Source organism: Dermacentor albipictus, chromosome 2, assembly GCF_038994185.2.
Source record: "Dermacentor albipictus isolate Rhodes 1998 colony chromosome 2, USDA_Dalb.pri_finalv2, whole genome shotgun sequence".
Classification (NCBI taxonomy): domain Eukaryota; kingdom Metazoa; phylum Arthropoda; class Arachnida; order Ixodida; family Ixodidae; genus Dermacentor; species Dermacentor albipictus.
Genome location: NC_091822.1, coordinates 207,717,741 through 207,738,162, shown reverse-complemented (window position 1 = coordinate 207,738,162; position 20,422 = coordinate 207,717,741). Strand labels below are relative to the sequence as shown.

At 47.0% G+C, this 20,422-nt stretch overlaps 1 protein-coding gene across 3 annotated transcripts in view; it reads right to left on the bottom strand.

Moving 5' to 3' along the window:
* Ada2a (Transcriptional adapter 2A) overlaps nt 1-20,422 on the bottom strand; it is a 189,186-nt gene that overhangs the window by 149,778 nt on the left and 18,986 nt on the right. The window lies entirely within an intron of this gene.

Below are 20,422 nucleotides of genomic sequence, written 5' to 3'. Positions count from 1 at the left end.
GTGACATTGCCGACGAAGAACATGGCAGCCCGCACTTCAAACTGGGCAGAGTTACGTCAGCGGGACTATTTCTTTAGTCACGGAGGACACTGGCTGCCGCGCTTCGGTCATCTGGGTGAGGCCTCTCCTGCCTGCTTAAGTTGTTCCCGATTATAGCTATTGCAACTAGTTGACTGCTTATACACTCAATTTATCTTTGTGACAGAGATGCCCACCGAGGTGGCAGCGTCCTCCTTGCTATCTCAAAATTTTATATCACGCATTGACATCAACACTAACCTATAGATCATCTGGATGTCTTTAATAATTGGCCACCAAAAAATAGTCATTTGGCTTAGAACGGCAGAAAGCTGAGCTAGTTGGTAAGGATTCATTATGAAAAATAGAAGTGAGGCGTGCAGACAGGACACAAGAGTAGAGAAGTGGACAACACGAACGCCGACTATCAACTGAAGGGAGCACTGAGGCGAAAAAAGAAAGAAGACACAAAACTCATCTGCGCATGCTCAGGAATGGTAACCTCACGTGTCAATCGGGTACATGTGCTGGTCTACGTGAGAGATAACTGTTGAGGCACTTAATCTCTTCCTTATGTAAAGTAATCGAAGGCTGACTCATGCACGCACTTCCACTATTATAGATATGCCATGCCTCTACCATAAGACACATATCTTCATTCTTATGCCTGTACAATATCACGCATTCATCTAACTCTGGCATGCAGTTACAATCTTGGCAATGTAGCGAAAGATTAGAAGGTGATCCACCGGTTAACGACCTTTTATGTTCCATTAGCCTTTGATTGATACACCGTCCCGTTTGCCCTACGTAGAACTGGCCACAGCTAAGGGGAATTTTATAAACCACACCCATACGACAGTCAGTAAAACTGTTGTTCTTATTGTGCTTCACTGGAGAAATATCTGTTCGTTTTTTGCCTTTTACCCGCTCCTTTCTATTCTGTACGGCAGCGCATATCTTACCTAGCTTATTGGGAGCAGTGAAAGCAACATTAACATCATATCTACTAGCAACTTTTTTAAGCCTGTGCGACACTGAATGAATATACGGAATAGCCACTACTCTTCTTTTGCTATTACTGCTTTCTGTAATCACATCCATCCCTCTCGACACCGACTTCTTTAGACGCTCAGCCACAGTGGCCACCGCTACACTAGGATAACCTGCTTCTAATAGGCGCCGGACCTGCGCATTAAAACTGGCGCTCATTTTGTGCATGCAGGATCTGGTGAGGGAAGACTTAAGGCATGACATGGCAATTCCGTTTTTTTACTAATTTAGAATGCTTGGATTGAAAGTTTAGCAACGGCTTCCAAGATCTTGGGAAGTACTGCCAACAAACATGATTTTGTTCGAAGATCAAGGAAATGTCAAGAAATTGAATTACGCGTCGCTGAGGAAATTCCCTGGTAAACTTTAATCCTCCCCCATGAAGTTTAAATTGCTCACTTACTGAGGTAGCAGCGGAATCAAATTCTTCCCTATTGCAGAAAATCAGGTAATCATCAACATAACGAAATATCTTAACGCTATCTCCTAAGGCTTTCTCTAAGCAGTTGTCAACCTTACTCAGGTAAATGTTGCTAAGAATAGGGGCAACCTTTGAGCCAATACAAATGCCCGATTTCTGCAGAAAAACGCCATCTCTCCACCCAATCAGCGTCGACTTCAAGTACATTGAAGGAATTTCTAGAAAAGCTCCCGTGGAAACACCGCATCTGTCAATAAAAGCCGACTCTTGCACTTGTTCTTTAATGCACTCATTTACGGAATTTAGCAACCCGTCATGCGGCAAGGAATAATACAGGTCTTCAATATCCATACTAAAAGCTGTACAATCACCAGGATTTTCCTCTCTCAAATACTGAACTAGTGCCTGAGATTTATGAAGGCAAAAGGGGTCTGAAAAAACTAGTGAAGCTAGGCAGTTCTGTAGGTAATTAGCGACACAAACCTGCCACGTCCCTTTCTCTGACACTATAGCACGAAAAGGAATTTCTTGTTTATGGGTCTTGGCCGAGAAAAACAGTTCTAAGGTGAGGGATTTAGCTTTCTTGACATTACAGACAAGCCTATCAAGATTATGCCTTGACAAGAGGTCAACCGCAGTTTCTCATTCATGCCTCCCATTATTGTTGACACAGCCTGAATCATGAAACTCATCAACATAGAGCACCATTCATCGCCTGGTTATGATTCTATTGATTACAACTTTTTGAAAAATACTTGTGTTTACAGTTCAATCATACTAACAAATATATTTCAGCAACCACTTAACACATCAACTCTTCCAGCTCAATGGAAAATTGGAAAGGCAATTCCAATCTTCAAATCGGGCGATAAAAGTTCATTTAATTATCGGCCCATTTCCATTACTAGTACATGCTACAATCTCTTCAAACACATTCTATTCTCGAAACTTGTCACCTTTCTTGAATCTAACTCCTTTTTCTCACCAGCTCAACGCGGCTTTCGGAAATCATTGTTGTGTGAAACACAGCTCGTATCATTTACTCATAAACTACACCGCATTCTTGATCGTTGTTCTTTAGTCGAGCGTATTTACTTAGATTTTTCCAAAGCATTTGACAAGGTCTCCCACATGCTTCTACTTCATAAACTTAGTCAGGTTAATATTGATCGTAGTCTTTTTTTTTGTGTGTGTGTGGATCGAAGATTTCCTTTCAAATCATACCCCATTTGTTGTAGCCAATGAACATTCTTCTAACCAATATCCTGTCCAATCCGAGTACCACAAGGCTCCGTATTAGGCCCTTCTATTTCTCATTTACATCAACCACCTTCCTTCTCTAGTTTCTTCTAATATTTATCTTTTTGCTGACTGCATAATTTTTCATGAGAAAGTTACTGACAATGATGCTAACATTCTTCAATCAGGCCTAAATTCTATGTCTAACTGGTGCAATACTCTGCTAATGGAATTAAATATTAGCAAGCATAAAGTGATGCGGCGTATCTCTCCTACATATAGTAGTCCTTTTACGTATTACCTGAACTCTCCCTTAGCTGCGGTTTCCTCCTAAAAATATTTAAATGTTCATATCACGTCCAATCTAAGTTGGTATTTGCATGATGGAAGATAATTGACAACGCTAATCGCATGTTGGGTTACTTATGCCTAACTTTTCAGGAGCTTCTTATCTTTAAAGCTCTTGTTATATAAAGCACTCATTCGATTGAAATTAGAATGCGCCACTCCAAGCACTAACAATTTGGTTGCTTCATTAGAAATGTCACAGAATCGTTCTACTTGCATCATCTGTTCCTGTTATAAATGCACTGCCAGTATAACTTTATGAAATTGGTTATGTCTCTTCTATCATTAGCATCCCGGGGAAAAAAAATTTCGCTCGAACTCTTTCCATAGGTTTTACTATCACCCGACCATCTGTGACAAATACATTCTTCAGACAAGTTATATATTGTACCGTGTTGACCATTGCATTAAGGTTTGTATCGAGCCATGTCATACTGAAACCCTTCTTTACTCTTTTTTTTACCTCGAACTTCACAAGATTGGAATTGCCTTTTTTCCAACATTGTTTCCATTTAAGCTAACATCGTATAATTAGGAGTTACCATGCCTTACTATATATGCTTTGTTATATTATTGTGCACTACGTTTATTGTCTACCCACTCCCCACTGTAATGCGTCGACCCTGAGGGTAAATAAATAAACAAATACAAAACTACCTTCAACTTACTTTTTTTTTTTAATTCTCTGTCAAATATAAGGTTTAGTTAAACAAGGTACAGCACTATGAGTAGCAGCACAGTGGCAGGATAACCACGTGGCTTTCGCATGCTTTGCTTTTATTTATGATTTTTTTCTGTGTTTTTTTCCGTGGAAATTATAAGTACGTAGCCTTTTAGCACGAGTGCTTTTGCATGATTACGCAAATGATAATGGTGTGAATAATTCTAGATTATTTTAAGTGCCAATTTTATTGCATTGTTTTCTTTATGTGGGAAAATAATGGCCACTACCTTCAGCCAAGCTAACAACACCACGCTAACAAGCACATTACATTAGCCGCCACCAATTCAGCTTTACCACATCCTGCGTCAAGCAACTGCAATGTTGCACATGATCCTATTGTAATACTGTATTCCCGCTTCCCTTGCGCAGCCGATAATTAAAGTACCAAAGTGCAAAAATTCACTTGCGAGGCAGAATTACTTCAGTGTAGCAGAATATCCACATAATAGAAAGGCACCTCAGAAACAGCTAAGAAAGTTCGCGTAAATATTATCGACAGTCACAACCAAAGTCTTGCAATTATATGCTTACGATCAATTGTATCCTGCGACATCACATGAGCACTTAAGATTTTCTTTCCTACTGCTGAGCAATCTCATGCCACCTTCTTGATGTTTCATGGTATCACAACTATTGCTGAATGATCAATACATGACTACAAGCAATCGCTAAAGTGCTGCATTCAGGTATTGCAGCGACGACTTCATTGGCTTAAAATTTTTCGTGACATGGTTAAATTATAATAAAAACAAAAACTTGAATAACTGTGATCAATGGAGGGTGCAACGATCACACACCATGTGGTCGACACGTGGTGTCGCTGGTTGTATTGCAGTGCAGAGACCCCAGTGCAAAGGCAAATGAGCCTAAATTGCCAAGGAAAATGAATGCCATCATTTACAACTGCACTACCACCGTGGAACAAACAGAAACTCAAGGATTTGTATGCTGTACGCAGGCAAGTAAAAAAGCAGCAGATAGCAGGCAATGCAACATGACATCCACACCATCCTGGTTCAGTCAGTGTCTGCGAGGCAGCGACTTGGCTCGATCTCACGGCCAATACTGCAATATTTTCATTTCTGTTCTGCATTTATTTTATTTGAAAGTGAGAAAAGAAAGAAATCAAAGAAAAGCTACATCATCACAGTATAGGGCAAGTATTATTGCACGGTGCGGCCAAACCAGATATGCTATCGGCACCAAATGAAACGCGAACAGTGGTGCACATAGTAAAGTTCTCACTATCTAACAGTCATCACTGGAAATACTCACGCATCCAGTTTGCCAGCTGGAGGAAAGGATGCTCATCCCAGAGCAATATTTTAGCTTTTGTTCATGCGAAGCATTCTTTACCTCATTCTTGGCACTTTGCGAGAGGTAGGTAGGTTCCTGTCTCACCTTGCTTTAAGGAAAACGATCCATTCATGACCGATGTGGAAATCGAACCTCTGCCATCAAGTATAGACGCCAGGTGCTCTAACCATTAAGCCACGGTCACAAGAATGCTTCGTTCAGTTCCAAAGTGAGCCAGCTCTTTGAAATGCTTGACACCATGTACCTTGGAATCTTGGAAGAACCGATTGGATTGGACAAACTTTAATAAAGGTCCTGCAGGACGCATGTCAGCGCGCAGTGGGCGTCTCCCACGCAGGGACCGACAGGGAGTACCTGGCAGCCGCTGTGTCAGCCTGCTGCACGGCCCATTGCTGGCTTGTATGAGCAGGCTTCGTAGGGTCTTCTCCCACTTGTGCGAGGTAGAGTCGGGCAGAGCATTTCTATACTCCCAGAGCATGTGTGCAAGTGTCGCCGTGACCCCGCATGAGGGTTACGCATTACCAAGTGCCACTCTGTCATCTTCTTTTCTTGTGACAGCTCTCACTTTGAGATATTGGGTTAGACTGTATTATCTTTGGGACTGCAGCGGTGGCGTAGAGGTAGAACACCCGCCACGCGTGCAAGAGGTCCATGGATCGAATCCCGGTGCCGGCAATTTTCCACCGGATTAAAAAAAAAAAAAATCCGCGTGTTGATAAAATTGCATAAGCAGGCCTGGAGTGTGGCCTGATCCCGGTGACCAGAACCGGTAACGCACTCCCTCACCAGAGCAGGATTGGCCACCCTGGTGCAGTACTTGGCCGCAACCTCCTATATGAACAACACAATCAAGCCCCGGCCCTCAGTCTCCAGCAGCTGTGAAGAAACTGACCGCGGCGGCGGTCAGACCTGCGACGCAGAAGAGGGTGCTAAGAATCACTGGCTCCGGACAGGCCGCCATTGGAATATGAACCTGGCAACGTTTAACGCTAGAACGTTATCTAGTGAGGCGAGTCTAGCAGTGCTATTGGAGGAATTAGAGGGCAGTAAATGGGATATAATAGGGCTCAGTGAAGTTAGGAGGCCAAAAGAAGCATATACAGTGCTGAAAAGCGGGCACGTCCTGTGCTACCGGGGCTTAGTGGAGAGAAGAGAACTAGGCGTCGGGTTCCTGATTAACAAGAATATAGCTGGTAACATACAGGAATTCTATAGCACTAACGAGAGGGTGGCAAGTCTTGTTGTGAAACTTAATAAGAGATACAAAATGAAGATTGTACAGGTCTACGCCCCTACATCCAGTCATGATGACCAGGAAGTCGAAAGCTTCTATGAAGACGTGGAATCGGCGATCGGTAGAGTGAAAACTAAATACACTATACTAATGGGCGACTTTAATGCCAAGGTAGGCAAGAAGCAGGCTGGAGACAAGGCAGTAGGGGAATACGGCATAGGCACTAGGAATATCAGGGGAGAGTTATTAGTAGAGTTTGCAGAACAGAATAATATGAGCATAATGAATACCTTCTTCCGCAAGCGGGACAGCCGAAAGTGGACGTGGAGGAGCCCGAACGGCGAGACTAGAAATGAAATAGACTTCATACTCTGCGCTAACCCTGGCATCATACAAGATGTGGACGTGCTCAGCAAGGTGCACTGCAGTGACCACAGGATGGTAAGAACTCGAATTAGCCTAGACCTGAGAAGGGACCGGAAGAAACTGGTACATAAGAAGCCGATCAATGAGTTAGCGGTAAGAGGGAAAATAGAGGAATTCCAGATCAAGCTACATTCGGCTTTAACTCAGGAAGAGGACCTTAGTGTTGAAGCATTGAATGACAGTCTTGTGGGCATCATTAAGGAGTGTGCAATGGAAGTCGGTGGCAACTCCGTTAGGCAGGATACCAGTAAACTATCGCAGGAGACGAAAGATCTGATCAAGAAACGCCAATGTATGAAAGCCTCTAACCTGACAGCTAGAATAGAACTGGCAGAACTTTCGAAGTTAATCAACAAGCGTAAGACAGCTGGCATAAGGAAGTATAATATGGATAGAATTGAACATGCTCTCAGGAACGGAGGAAGCCTAAAAACAGTAAAGAAGAAAATGGGAATTGGCAAGAATCAGATGTATGCGTTGTGGTCTCCGCCTATATAGCGGTGCTCCGCCGGGAGTCACCTAGACCACCGCGCGGGTCCGAGGATCCGAGCCCCTCAGGGGGACGATCAGCTCAGCCGCGTGTGTAGCGTGTGCCCGAAGCGGACGCTCGTTCGGTCTCCTATGGGAGCGAAACAGAGCGCCGCAAGGAGAAGGCCCAGAGTACAAGGAAGGCGTTTATTGTACGACCACCTTGGCGTTCAGGATATCTGTACACACCCGTTCCGGCGCGGGGCTCATGAGCCGAAGCTCCCGCAAGTCAAGGGGTGACACTCAGCTATCTCAAAACGCGGTAGCACGCCGCTATACGGGATGATGGCTCCCAACGACCGTGCTACCAGGGCAACGTTCTTTCAGCTCGGGGTAGCCTCCGAGGGCGACTCGGCGCAGTACGACCGAGCACGTCAAGTGAGCCGCGTCTCTTTGGTGTAGCCTTCAGAACAGGAGCAGCGAATAGGTACGCAACCGCCTCGGGTCGAGGACCTTCGGCGAGACCGGCCAACCAAAGGGATGACTGGGAGAATGGGAAGTCAGTACGCACCGTTTCGCTGTCCGAGAGCTTCTCCCCGCGTTGCCGCTCCTCGGTCGACTTGAGTCGCCAGGAGAGAGGGAACGCGGGTTCCCGCCCAAACAGACCAATCGGGTGAGCCCCTGGACCGTTCGGGGGCGGACGGCAGCAAGTGTTTTACGGTCCCGCTGCCGTTCGGCGCCCTCGGAGGAATGAGAGAGTGGGAAAACGGTGGACCGCGCGCGCGAAGTTCGAAAGCGACCTCGCCGCGCTCGGCTCCTATGCCCAAAACGTGCTGCGCTATGGCGCTGCAACTAAATGGGCTACGCAGTCCCCACACTCTCCCCTCCTAAATCGCCCTCCCACCGGCCTGACGTGGTCAGACTAGCGGGGCGCGCGCAAACCTCAGGTCAGCCCAAAGAAATTTCTACAATTGCTCGTAAATAGTGGCATGCATGTCCAAGATAACCATTAAAAATATAATTACTGATAGATACAAAGAAAACACGAACGTAAATCATCTTATAAAGTCACATCAGTATAATATCATTATAAGTCACGGCATATACAAAAGGCAACACACACACGCAAATAAACAAACAAAAACAGCAATACAGGAGCGGGGGGAAGCGATAATAATGTTCCACCCCAACGAAGATTATTTGCAGTTACACTAAGAAACGCGTATATTGTAGTAAAAGTATATTAAGTAAAAAGTATTAAGCAAAAAACCATTAAAAGTATATTAAAAGTAAAGTAAAAGTAAAAGTAGTATATTGTACAAAAGACAAAATGATAACATAACAAAACAAAATGATGATAATAATGGCAGCCCGAAAAAGGAAACTGGCACTCACGGGGAGTCCCATAGCGCTATGTTCGTGCCCACGCTCCCCTGCGCAACGCCCGGTCACGGCCACGAAAGCCCCCCCAGTTCGTGGATCAGTTCGTCAGTATGACGCGGGGGTGTGGGGGAAGCTCCGCAGCCCGTCACCTTGGTCTCGACGCCCGGTGCCGTATTCTCGATAGCCGCCGTCGGGGTCACCGCACCGACCATTGCCGCGAAGCCGGGGTTGTCTCGCAAGCGTTGCCGGCACAGGGCCGCCAAATCCGAGTCCGCAATCTTCGGGCCGCTTTGTGCCGGACTGCGGTCGCCAGCACCAGCCTCGAAAAGGGCCCTTTCCCGAGCCCGGTGCAGAGAACCTCGGAAATGGGTCTGTGAGTAGACCGGCGTGGCACATAGCCGGCAACAGCGGATGCCGTCCGGAAGAGGGAACTGCACTGCGGCCGAGCCGCTCGTTTCGGCCACCGTGTGCCCGCGGAATGGATGGGGCGCCAGGCTCACCTGCCTATCTCGGCAAACCCGCCTCTGCGCTTTCCATGGGGCGCTGCTGCAGAAGGTCAGGGGCGGCGCCCCATCCTGCTGGCACGTCCAGGTGGCCACACTCCTCGCAGCCCGGTCCTGCCGCCGAGCACTCGTCTGACGCGGCCGGCGGTTCCTCTTGGATGTCCGGCTCCGCCGAGGGGCCGGGCCAGCCTCCACCAGGTCCCGTTGGGAGCCAAGCCTTTCTTTTGCGAATGGCCCCGGATGCTGCAGATCGGAGTCGCCGCGACGGTCGCCATTTGTGCAGGAGTGCGCAGCCATCGATGTTGCACCTTGCGCCTTGAAGTCAGGGAGACAAGTGCCCGCGCACAACGCGCAAGAGTTCCGGTGGCACCCGGAAAAACGCGGGAAGCCTCCCCATTCGCCCGTCCGTCTCGACCCCAACCGAAGCGGCCACCAATGCACACAGGGTAGTACACACACACAAACCGGCGGTTCAAAGTTGCGCTCAAGGAAGTGGGCCAGGACCGCCGGCGCAACCCTATCCCGTTACTCTTAGATGGGACCTATGCCATAAAACATCCCCTCCGTCAGCCGGGGGAAGCGAGGTGGGTCTCGCGTCGCGGGCCGCAGTGGTTTTCGCTCGCCCTTCCCCGGGGAGGTGCGAGTAGGGGCACAAGGTCGGGGATGCCACTGGCGACCTAGGGCGTCCAAAGAAGCGCGTACGCACACTCGCCCCGGGCACGGGCGCACTCACACACGCACACATGTTCACAGGAATGCCGCCAGACGCGCGCACACAAAGCGGCTGCGGCCACGTCACAGAGCCCGACAAAAGAACAACAAGCGTCTTGCGCGCCTTTTCGGCAGTCATCACCACAACCCCGCAGCACCGTTACGACTGTCTTCCCGCATGCGCACATCCGGAAGCAACAGCCAGGCGACCGCAGCTTCCCCCTCGAGGGGAAGCTGTAGCCGACGTGCAAACTGGCCTCCCTTTGTGGTCTCCGCCTATATAGCGGTGCTCCGCCGGGAGTCACCTAGACCACCGCGCGGGTCCGAGGATCCGAGCCCCTCAGGGGGACGATCAGCTCAGCCGCGTGTGTAGCGTGTGCCCGAAGCGGACGCTCGTTCGGTCTCCTATGGGAGCGAAACAGAGCGCCGCAAGGAGAAGGCCCAGAGTACAAGGAAGGCGTTTATTGTACGACCACCTTGGCGTTCAGGATATCTGTACACACCCGTTCCGGCGCGGGGCTCATGAGCCGAAGCTCCCGCAAGTCAAGGGGTGACACTCAGCTATCTCAAAACGCGGTAGCACGCCGCTATACGGGATGATGGCTCCCAACGACCATGCTACCAGGGCAACGTTCTTTCAGCTCGGGGTAGCCTCCGAGGGCGACTCGGCGCAGTACGACCGCGCACGTCAAGTGAGCCGCGTCTCTTTGGCGTAGCCTTCAGAACAGGAGCAGCGAATAGGTACGCAACCGCCTCGGGTCGAGGACCTTCGGCGAGACCGGCCAACCAAAGGGATGACCGGGAGAATGGGAAGTCAGTACGCACCGTTTCGCTGTCCGAGAGCTTCTCCCCGCGTTGCCGCTCCTCGGTCGACTTGAGTCGCCAGGAGAGAGGGAACGCGGGTTCCCGCCCAAACAGACCAATCGGGTGAGCCCCTGGACCGTTCGGGGGCGGACGGCAGCAAGTGTTTTACGGTCCCGCTGCCGTTCGGCGCCCTCGGAGGAATGAGAGAGTGGGAAAACGGTGGACCGCGCGCGCGAAGTTCGAAAGCGACCTCGCCGCGCTCGGCTCCTATGCCCAAAACGTGCTGCGCTATGGCGCTGCAACTAAATGGGCTACGCAGTCCCCACAGCGTTAAGAGACAAAGCCGGCAATATCATTACTAATATGGATGAGATAGTTCAAGTGGCTGAGGAGTTCTATAGAGATTTATACAGTACCAGTGGCACCCACGACGATAATGGAAGAGAAAACAGTCTAGAGGAATTCGAAATCCCACAGGTAACGCCGGAAGAAGTAAAGAAAGCCTTGGGAGATATGCAAAGGGGGAAGGCAGCTGGGGAGGATCAGGTAACAGCAGATTTGTTGAAGGATGGTGGGCAGATTGTTCTAGAGAAACTGGCCACCCTGTATACGCAATACCTCATGACGTCGAGCGTACCGGAATCTTGGAAAAACGCTAACATAATCCTAATCCATAAGAAAGGGGACGCCAAAGACTTGAAAAATTATAGACCGATCAGCTTACTGTCCGTTGCCTACAAACTATTTACTAAGGTAATCGCAAATAGAATCAGGAACACCTTACACTTCTGTCAAGCAAAGGACCAGGCAGGATTCCGTAAAGGTTACTCAACAATAGATCATATTCACACTATCAATCAGGTGATAGAGAAATGTGCGGAATATAACCAACCCCTATATATAGCTTTCATTGATTACGAGAAAGCGTTTGATTCTGTCGAAACCTTAGCAGTCATGGAGGCACTACGGAATCAGAATGTAGATGAGCCGTATGTAAAAATACTGAAAGATATCTATAGCGGCTCCACAGCCACCATAGTCCTCCATAAGGAAAGCAACAAAATCCCAATAAAGAAAGGCGTCAGGCAGGGAGATACGATCTCTCCAATGCTATTCACAGCGTGTTTACAGGAGGTATTCAGAGACCTGGATTGGGAAGAATTGGGGATAAAGGTTAATGGAGAATACCTTAGTAACTTGCGATTCGCTGATGATATTGCCTTGCTTAGTAACTCAGGGGACCAACTGCAATGCATGCTCAATGACCTGGAGAGGCAATGCAGAAGAGTGGGTCTAAAAATTAATCTGCAGAAAACTAATGTTTAACAGTCTCGGAAGAGAACAGCAATTTACAATAGGTAGCGAGGCACTGGAAGTGGTAAGGGAATACATCTACTTAGGGCAGGTAGTGACAGCGGATCCGGATCATGAGACGGAAATAATCGGAAGAATAAGAATAGGCTGGGGTGCGTTTGGCAGGCATTCTCAGATCATGAACAGCAGGTTGCCATTATCCCTCAAGAGAAAAGTCTATAATAGCTGTGTCTTACCAGTACTCACCTACGGGGCAGAAACCTGGAGGCTTACGAAAAGGGTTCTACTCAAATTGAGGACGACGCAACGAGCTATGGAAAGAAGAATGATAGGTGTAACGTTAAGGGATAAGAAAAGAGCAGATTGGGTGAGGGAACAAACGCGAGTTAATGACATCTTAGTTGAAATCAAGAAAAAGAAATGGACACGGGCAGGACATGTAATGAGGAGGGAAGATAACCGATGGTCATTGAGGGTTACGGACTGGATTCCAAGGGAAGGGAAGCGTAGCAGGGGGCGGCAGAAAGTTAGGTGGGCGGATGAGATTAAGAAGTTTGCAGGGACAGCATGGCCACAATTAGTACATGACCGGGGTAGTTGGAGAAATATGGGAGAGGCCTTTGCCCTGCAGTGGGCGTAACCAGGCTGATGATGATGATGATGATCTTTGGGACTGGCCCACTTTACCCAATACTTTCTTTGTAGCAGCTTATGCTATGTAAAAACTGTGCGACGTACAGATTTTAACAATCGCCCAGGTTAATCAGGCTCTAGCATTTATTCGTCCAAGTACAAATGCCATCGTCGTTTTAATGTACACCACATGAAATAGCCATATGTACGTATATACAACTAACACGTAGTCGTTGATGATGACATCACAATCTGTGCCTAAGTTAATCAGGTTCTAGCATTTATTCGTCCAAGTACAAATGCCATCATCGTTTTAGCATACACACATGAAACAGCCATATGTACATATGTACGATTAACATGTAGTCACTGATGATGACATCACAATCTGTACTTCTCTCGCTTACGTTCATGTACTACCTATGTAGAACCCAACCATGTCGGCTTACGTCGAACGGCCACCATAGAAACCATGCCATTACTGTTATACGATTGTCTACAACATGGTTGTTGTCGTGCTGCTGTCATCCCACACCTATTTGTGACCCATACACCCGAATACTCAATTTACAGGAATAGGTTGGTCCCCCTAATATTGTTTTGCAAAACATCAAACAATGCTGGGTGGCTAAGTGCCTGCAATATGCTTCGCATACCATAGATTCGCACAGTGTGTGGGATCTGAAAAATGAGCGGAATGGCGTGCCCTAAACCACATCGAGCACCTTCAACGCAAGCCACAGGGGCAAAAGGTCATCACGCACTTTCACTCTCTCCCCCACTCTGGCATTGGATGGCGCGCATCATATGATGGCGCGCACTCACTTGTGAAACGCCCCGTACTGTGGCTGGCTTCTGCCCACCCCCTATAGTTACCGCCTGCTTGACATCCAAACTACAGTACCCGGGGTCAAAAATAAGCGAAACACACCCACCTGCACCATCCTTCAAGAGACTGCACCACATTTGAAGAGCGACTGTCGGGCCGCGTGTTCGTTTTTACTGCCGGCTCGGTCCTCAATGACGGGTCCCCAACCGCTGCCTGTGTTATCCCGGAAATCTCATTGCATAAGATGTGCCATCTCTGCCACGGTTGTTCCTCAACGGTTGCCGAACTTGCCGCCCTTACCCTGGCTGCCGATTTACTTCTGGAGCGCCTCCCCTCCATCCGTCGCCATACTCACCGACTCCCACGCGGCGCTACTCATGCTCACCAAAGGGGAGAGAGGCCCCCTCATCGCGCAATGACTTTCCTTGAAGTTTGGTTACGCACAACAGATGGGCTGTGATATAATTTTCCAATGGGTTCCTTTGCAAATCGGAATCGACGGTAATGAATGAGCCGATCACCTCGTCAAAGAGGCACACTCTCATATCACGCCCTATACCAACTTCGTCTGCCTGTTTGACAAGGCACACCAACTAGTATCGCATGCAGTCAGAAATAAACACCCTGACAATCGCACCGCCGCCGGCCTTCCACCCCGGCCACTACCAAAACAAAACTAGGACTCTCATGGGCCGATAGGGCCCTTTTACTCTGTCTCCGCATTGGCTGTTTCAAAACTGCTGAGCTGATCTCTCGTCCTTCAGGCACTGTCAGTTCCGTCTGCCAGAAGTGCACTGCTGGAGTTGATGAAACACTCGCACACATCCTCCTCGACTGCGCGGCTTACAGCCCAGCTCGGGAAACACTAATCACCTCGTACCAACGCCTAAGGCTCCCCACAGCCCGTCCTGCGGATTTTCTTTTTCCTAGGGGTTTTTTATGTTTACTCAAAAGAGCCTTTGCTGCTCTAATTGAGTTCCTTGATTCCTCCAACCTTTATACGCAGCCATAAGCCCCATTTCACTCTTCTTTTTCTTTTTTTTTCACGGCCTTATGCTCATCCTCCTCCATCTTCATTTCTCTCAACTCTTTTATTCCCCTTACCCCTTATCCGTGCAGTAACTGTTGAGGTGACTTTGCAAGCGAGAGACAGTTAGGGTACTGCACTTATATTTTCTTTTTCCCATTTGAATGTCACTTACTACTACTAAAATGTTTTTCTTTGACTTTTCTCGCTTTCAAATGAAAGAAGCAGAAGAGAAATGAAAATATTGCAGTATAGGGGGATAATCGTCGTGCAGTGCAGACAAACTCCATGTGCATGTCTGTCAGTTGGTAATGACTGGACAGTTCACACTATACCTCCAGTTATCATTTGGCTATGAGCTCTGTGGTGCGCATATCATTTGACACCGATAGTACATGCATATAAACACATGTATAAACACATATTAGATACAAACACATGTACATACATAGCAGATGCAAGCCTTATACATGATAAAGATCAATAAGTACAAAGCATTCAAATGATTATTTCATAATTTAACGAATACTGACAATGTTGCAACTTTAACTTCTTCATCCAATGCATGTGCATTAAAGGCAAAGCAGTAGCACTCTTGTTAGAGGTGCTGCAGTACTAGAGGCCTCAGCATACCACTTTATTCCAGCAAAACGAAAAAAAAAAAACAGATGAGAGGAGTATAAAATTGACTCGACCTCCCGACCCTGTGAAAGTGAATGGCCAGCAAAGCTGTCAGAAAACCACTCAAATGCCGTCGATGGGGATATGAAATGTTTTATTGTTCTGCCTAATCAAAGCACAACCCAGCTGTTGAGCATTACAATTTTGCACTCTTCAACCCTCATCACATTCACACTGCTTTTGGGAGTCTTAACTTTGCGTGGTCTACCCACAGAAGTCTTGCAATAAACTGAATGAGTTGCTAGGCAGGTCTCCCTTTTATATATGAATTTTCTAGACTTTACTCACCGATTTGTATGCTGCTGTTGCCCCCTTTCCCACCCAAGCAGCGTATGCCCCCTTAGTCTTTACCGGGAAACGCGTGCGGGGAGAAGGAACATGCCTCGCATTGTTCACAGGTGCCTTATCATCCATCATGTATTCTCACACTTTTGCACTTTTCTTTAGTGAAAGTAATACTGCACTGTGTGTTGTATCATCATCATCATTATCAGCCTGGCTACACCCACTGCAGGGCAAAGGCCTCTCCCATACTTCTTCAACTACCCCGGTCATGTGCTAATTGTGGCCATGTTGTCCCTGCAAACTTCTTAATCTCATCTGCCCGCCTAACTTTCTGCCACCCCCTGCTACGCTTCCCTTCTCTTGGAATCTAGTCCGTAACCCTTAATGACCATTGGTTATCTTCCCTTCCTCATTACATGTCCTGCCCATGCCCATTTCTTTTTCTTGATTTCAACTAAGATGTCATTAACTCGCATTTGTTCCCTCACCCAATCTGCTCCTTTCTTATCCTTAACGTTACACCCATCATTCTTCTTTGCACAGCTTGTTGCGTTGTCCTCAATTTAAGTAGAACCCTTTTCGTAAGCTTCCAGGTTTCTGCCCCGTATGCAAGTACTAGTAAGACACAGCTGTTTTACACTTTTCTCTTGAGGGATAATGGCAACCTGCTGTTCATGATCTGAGAATGCCTGCCAAACGCACCCCAGCCCATTCTTATTCTTCTGATCCAGATCCGCGGTCACTACCTGCCCTAAGTAGATGCACATATTCCCTTACCACTTCCGGTGCCTTGCTACCTATCGTAAACTGCTGTTCTCTTCCGAGACTGTGAAATATTACTTTAGTTTTCTGCAGATTAATTTTAAGACCCACCCTGCTGCTTCGCCTCTTCAGGTCAATGAGCATGCACTGCAATTGGTCCCCTGAGTTACTAAGCAAGGCAATATCATCAGCAAATTGCAACTTACTACGGTATTCTCCATTAACTCTTATCCCCAATTCTTCACAATCCAGGTCTCTGAATACCTCCTGTAAACATGCTGTGAATAGCATAGAAGAGACCGTATCTCCCTGCCTGACACCATTCTTTATTGGGATTTTGTTGCTTTCTTTATGGAGGACTACGGTGGCTGTGGAGCCGCTATAGATATGTTTCAAGTATTTTTACATATGGCTCATCTACACCCTGATTCCGTAATGCCTGCTTGACTGCTGAGGTTTCTATTGAATCAAATGCTTTCTCGTAATCAATGAAAGCTATGTATAAGGGTTGATTATATTTGGCTGTGTGCTGTAGGCCTGATTCCAAAGAAGATATGTACCCTTTTTTTTCGTTTTTTTTTTCCGACTGACACCAATAATCCAAGCCAACTAGAGGCTAACAGCTTTGTTATGCTGACTTGGACCCCTGGGTAGGTCTTAAATGAACTGTATGATGCCAACTTAGGTCACTATGTATGTGCCACTGGGAATGTGCCACTCTACAATGATGAAAAAGGTCCTGTGGTGCTTCTTTTCTCCTTTTCTAGCACAGCCCTGGTCATCCATGTGAGCTGGTGTGAAGATGGGCAAGAAAGGGGAGGAAGAGGAATATACAGTGGGTGGATCCGAGGTTGGGTCTCTCACAACTGCTGAAATAAAGTCGCAAAGTTTTTAACTGTGCTTAGTAGCCCACAATCCCGTAAGAAATCTGATGCTGAGCGGAATCAAACCTACGTTACAAGGGTTCCTCAAGGACAGCAACTAGGCACATTAGCAGGCTGCGCCAGTAATGCACGAGTATGTGCCAATTGTCAATTGATGCCTTTCACACCAATGCTTCAGTGAGCTGCACCGTGAATACATTAGGTACGTGCTGCTCTTCAATGAACCTCCCACCAACTTGAGTGACTGAGTATGCGTCACTGAGTGTGCAGTAAGTAAGAGAACAATGCTCAACATTTGCAAGCATTGGCAAGTCACACTTCTTGTCTCGAAGGTCACGCACAGGCTTCTCAGCAGTGCCACCAGATGGTGCAGCATGTCCAAAAAGAAGCGCAACAGAGGAGCCCGGCTGCCTCACCAATGCGTTTCTCACCATTCACACACCTGGGCGTGCCATTTGGAGGCCAAGCGCAGGCTTCGCAGTAGTGGTGCTAGATGGCGCCAAGTGCTCTTAAGGAAGTGCAAAGTACCACTGCACCACATGCCCCACATATAACTCCTTTTGACAGTGGCAATATGTTGTGTTGCTATATTTATTCCATGCCAACGCATTACCACTAACAGTCATTGCGAGATGGATTGTGCAGCAATTTTTTTCAGTGCAGGACAACGCCTCACAGTCTGACAGGCTTGTCTCCCACAGAGCTACCTGTGGGCTAGTAATTACATCCACCTCTTAATGCCCTGTGCCCTGATCTCAGGAATAATGTGATTACCATGCAACTTAAACAGAAGATGTGACAAGACAAAGGAGCATCCGTCCATAATTTGCCACGCCCTGGTTCTCAGGACAATTTTCTCAAGCAAATTTAGGCCTGGACCTCTGTGGTTGCCAGCAACTGTTATCAGGCCAACAAATGCATCATCTGCACAAGTGCAACCAGAAGACAGATTGATTTGCCAAAGGCATGATGACCATATCATATCTGACCACCGGATATCCCCAGTTGCACCATAATCTAAAGCAGAATTCAGAACTGACCTGACAAAGTTGTTAACAGCCATTAGGTGCCTGAATTAAACAATTAAACAATGTAAATAAGCTTCTTTTTTTTGCCATAGGGACTGCACAAAATGATATTTCACATTGTTTAGAAACTGGAAATAATACTCAATTCAATATTCTAATTATGTTTTTCTTGAATATTCATATTAGGCAACAAAACTCGGCTATTTGAACACCTCTACAGCGATGCCTTCATGTAGGCCACCTCCTCGACCGAGTTTCCCAACTGTCTTGAAGATGCCTGAAGTGTATCCACCACTAAATGACCTTTATATCTTTGCTGAATATTACTGGAATGGTACCCTAGATGTCCCCCCAAATTTATTTCTTCACTTTCTGGGCACCAGTTTACCCATGTAACCAATCCACGGCAATTGCATAAGGCAAGCGATGGCAGGCAGAAGAAAGCATAGATACTGAAACGAAATGCAAATACTATACTCGCAGAGAACTTTTCTTGGCTATGAAGCTAAGGCTAGGGAACCAAGCGCACCTCTTTCACTGAACACTGTTGGAAGTAGTCCCGTGGTTTTGTTCAAGTTTCCTTACATAGAAAATGTAAAATAATATTTTTCTGCTTTTACAGAACCAATATGTAACAGAAATGGCAAGTAACATTCACCAGTCAGCTACTGATGTTTTTTTTTTTAGTTTTGCCCTCGAGTTTTTGTGGACCTAAGACCGTGACACGTCTTACGCATTTCTCAAAAGCAAAATGGCACGTTCGTCACCAGGTGAGTTTTCGTCACTTGCTGTGCCACCAGTCAGCTTCTCAGAGAGGCTGTTAACCAACTTCAGCAACATGACTGTCAAAGGACACAAAACAAGTGTTTGCAGCGTCTACATAGAAACCAAGCGAGCCCTTGTGGATATAGGGCTATTCGATTCAGCCAAGTTTCTCTGCACCTTCTGCACCTATTCACGGTGCACTGCACCTAGGCCTTCGATTCCCCGAGGTGCAACAGTGCACCCTGAAACCCCATGCTCAATTGAACGGGGTGCAAGGCAAGGTGCCGCCGCGGTGCAGTGCACCCTTGAACCTTGCAGCGAGTGGGTGCAGCCCAGCACACCATAACTGGCACCCCCTGCACTTCTTTGTTTGTGGTGCCGTGCACCCTTTTCTGTATCGAACAAACCTTATAAAAGCCTTCGGCATGTACAAACAAGTGAGTGAGTTGACTACTGTGCTGGAGCTACTGACGCTGAGGTCATATGGCCACTCCGGGGCTCCGACACGGGCTGCATTGCTCGCTGTTCAGAACTCAGTACACATCGGATGCGTAGAAACATTAATTCACGCCGAGTTAATTGTCTTTGCCTTCACTAAAGTAATGGAGTTAAGCAAGGTCGGAGAAATCTAAACCGAAACTGGTGCAAACCTCACATGAACTACCAGGGTGTCTACCAAGTTGACATTTCTAAATTCCCTGAGTTTTCCAGGTTTTCCCTGAGTGCCATTGCAAATTTCCCTGAGTGATGCAGAACTATGTTTTATGTCAAGACGGGCTGAAAACATGTCGCCTGAGGCTGTCACTCCCTAGTAGGCACATGAAAAAAATTAAAGAAGCGACTTAATCCAATTTGAATACTAAAAAGTAGTGTTTATGTTATTCAAGAAGAGAATAGAAGGCAGTGGTTAGTAAAATGCACAGCAAATAAAGTGTCTTCGAAAAACATTGCAATGGAGTCGGACATTCTCAAATACGAATAAAAAGGAGATGCATATAGAAGCAAATATTTTCTAATATGAGCTATTCCTATCAACTGATTGCAATCTCAGTGGTATGAGGCCCGAATTCTGTCACAGTTGAGATTGTCTCTCAACACTTGTAAGTCAACCTCAACTGCTCTGAAATACTCTCAGCCCGCGCACGACGCCCGAGTGTTGTGTTTCACTGCTTTAAAGAGTTTATTTTGGTTTGGATGAGGGACACCTGCATCTCGGCATCAGCCAAAACTCTATTTTTTGAGCTCAAGCTCCTTCAAAACGGCGGCAGCATGCTTCCTTTCCCGTTTATTCCTCAATGCGTAGTTCATTTCTGTTCTTGTCCTCCTTCCGCCACTCGTTCGCCCCAAGGACCATTTGAAGCATCTTGGTCAGTTGCACAGTCCACGACCGATTTTTCGAACTCCCTAGGGGCCGCGAAAACGTCCGAAAATTCGGCCAGTTGCAAAAAAATAAATGCGTGTCATTTACTGCCCTTAGGGACTCAAACCGCCACAGGCACGTTCGAAAACGCTCTGAAGGCCTGTCGCTACACATATTAGACATATCAGTGCTCGTAATGTGACAG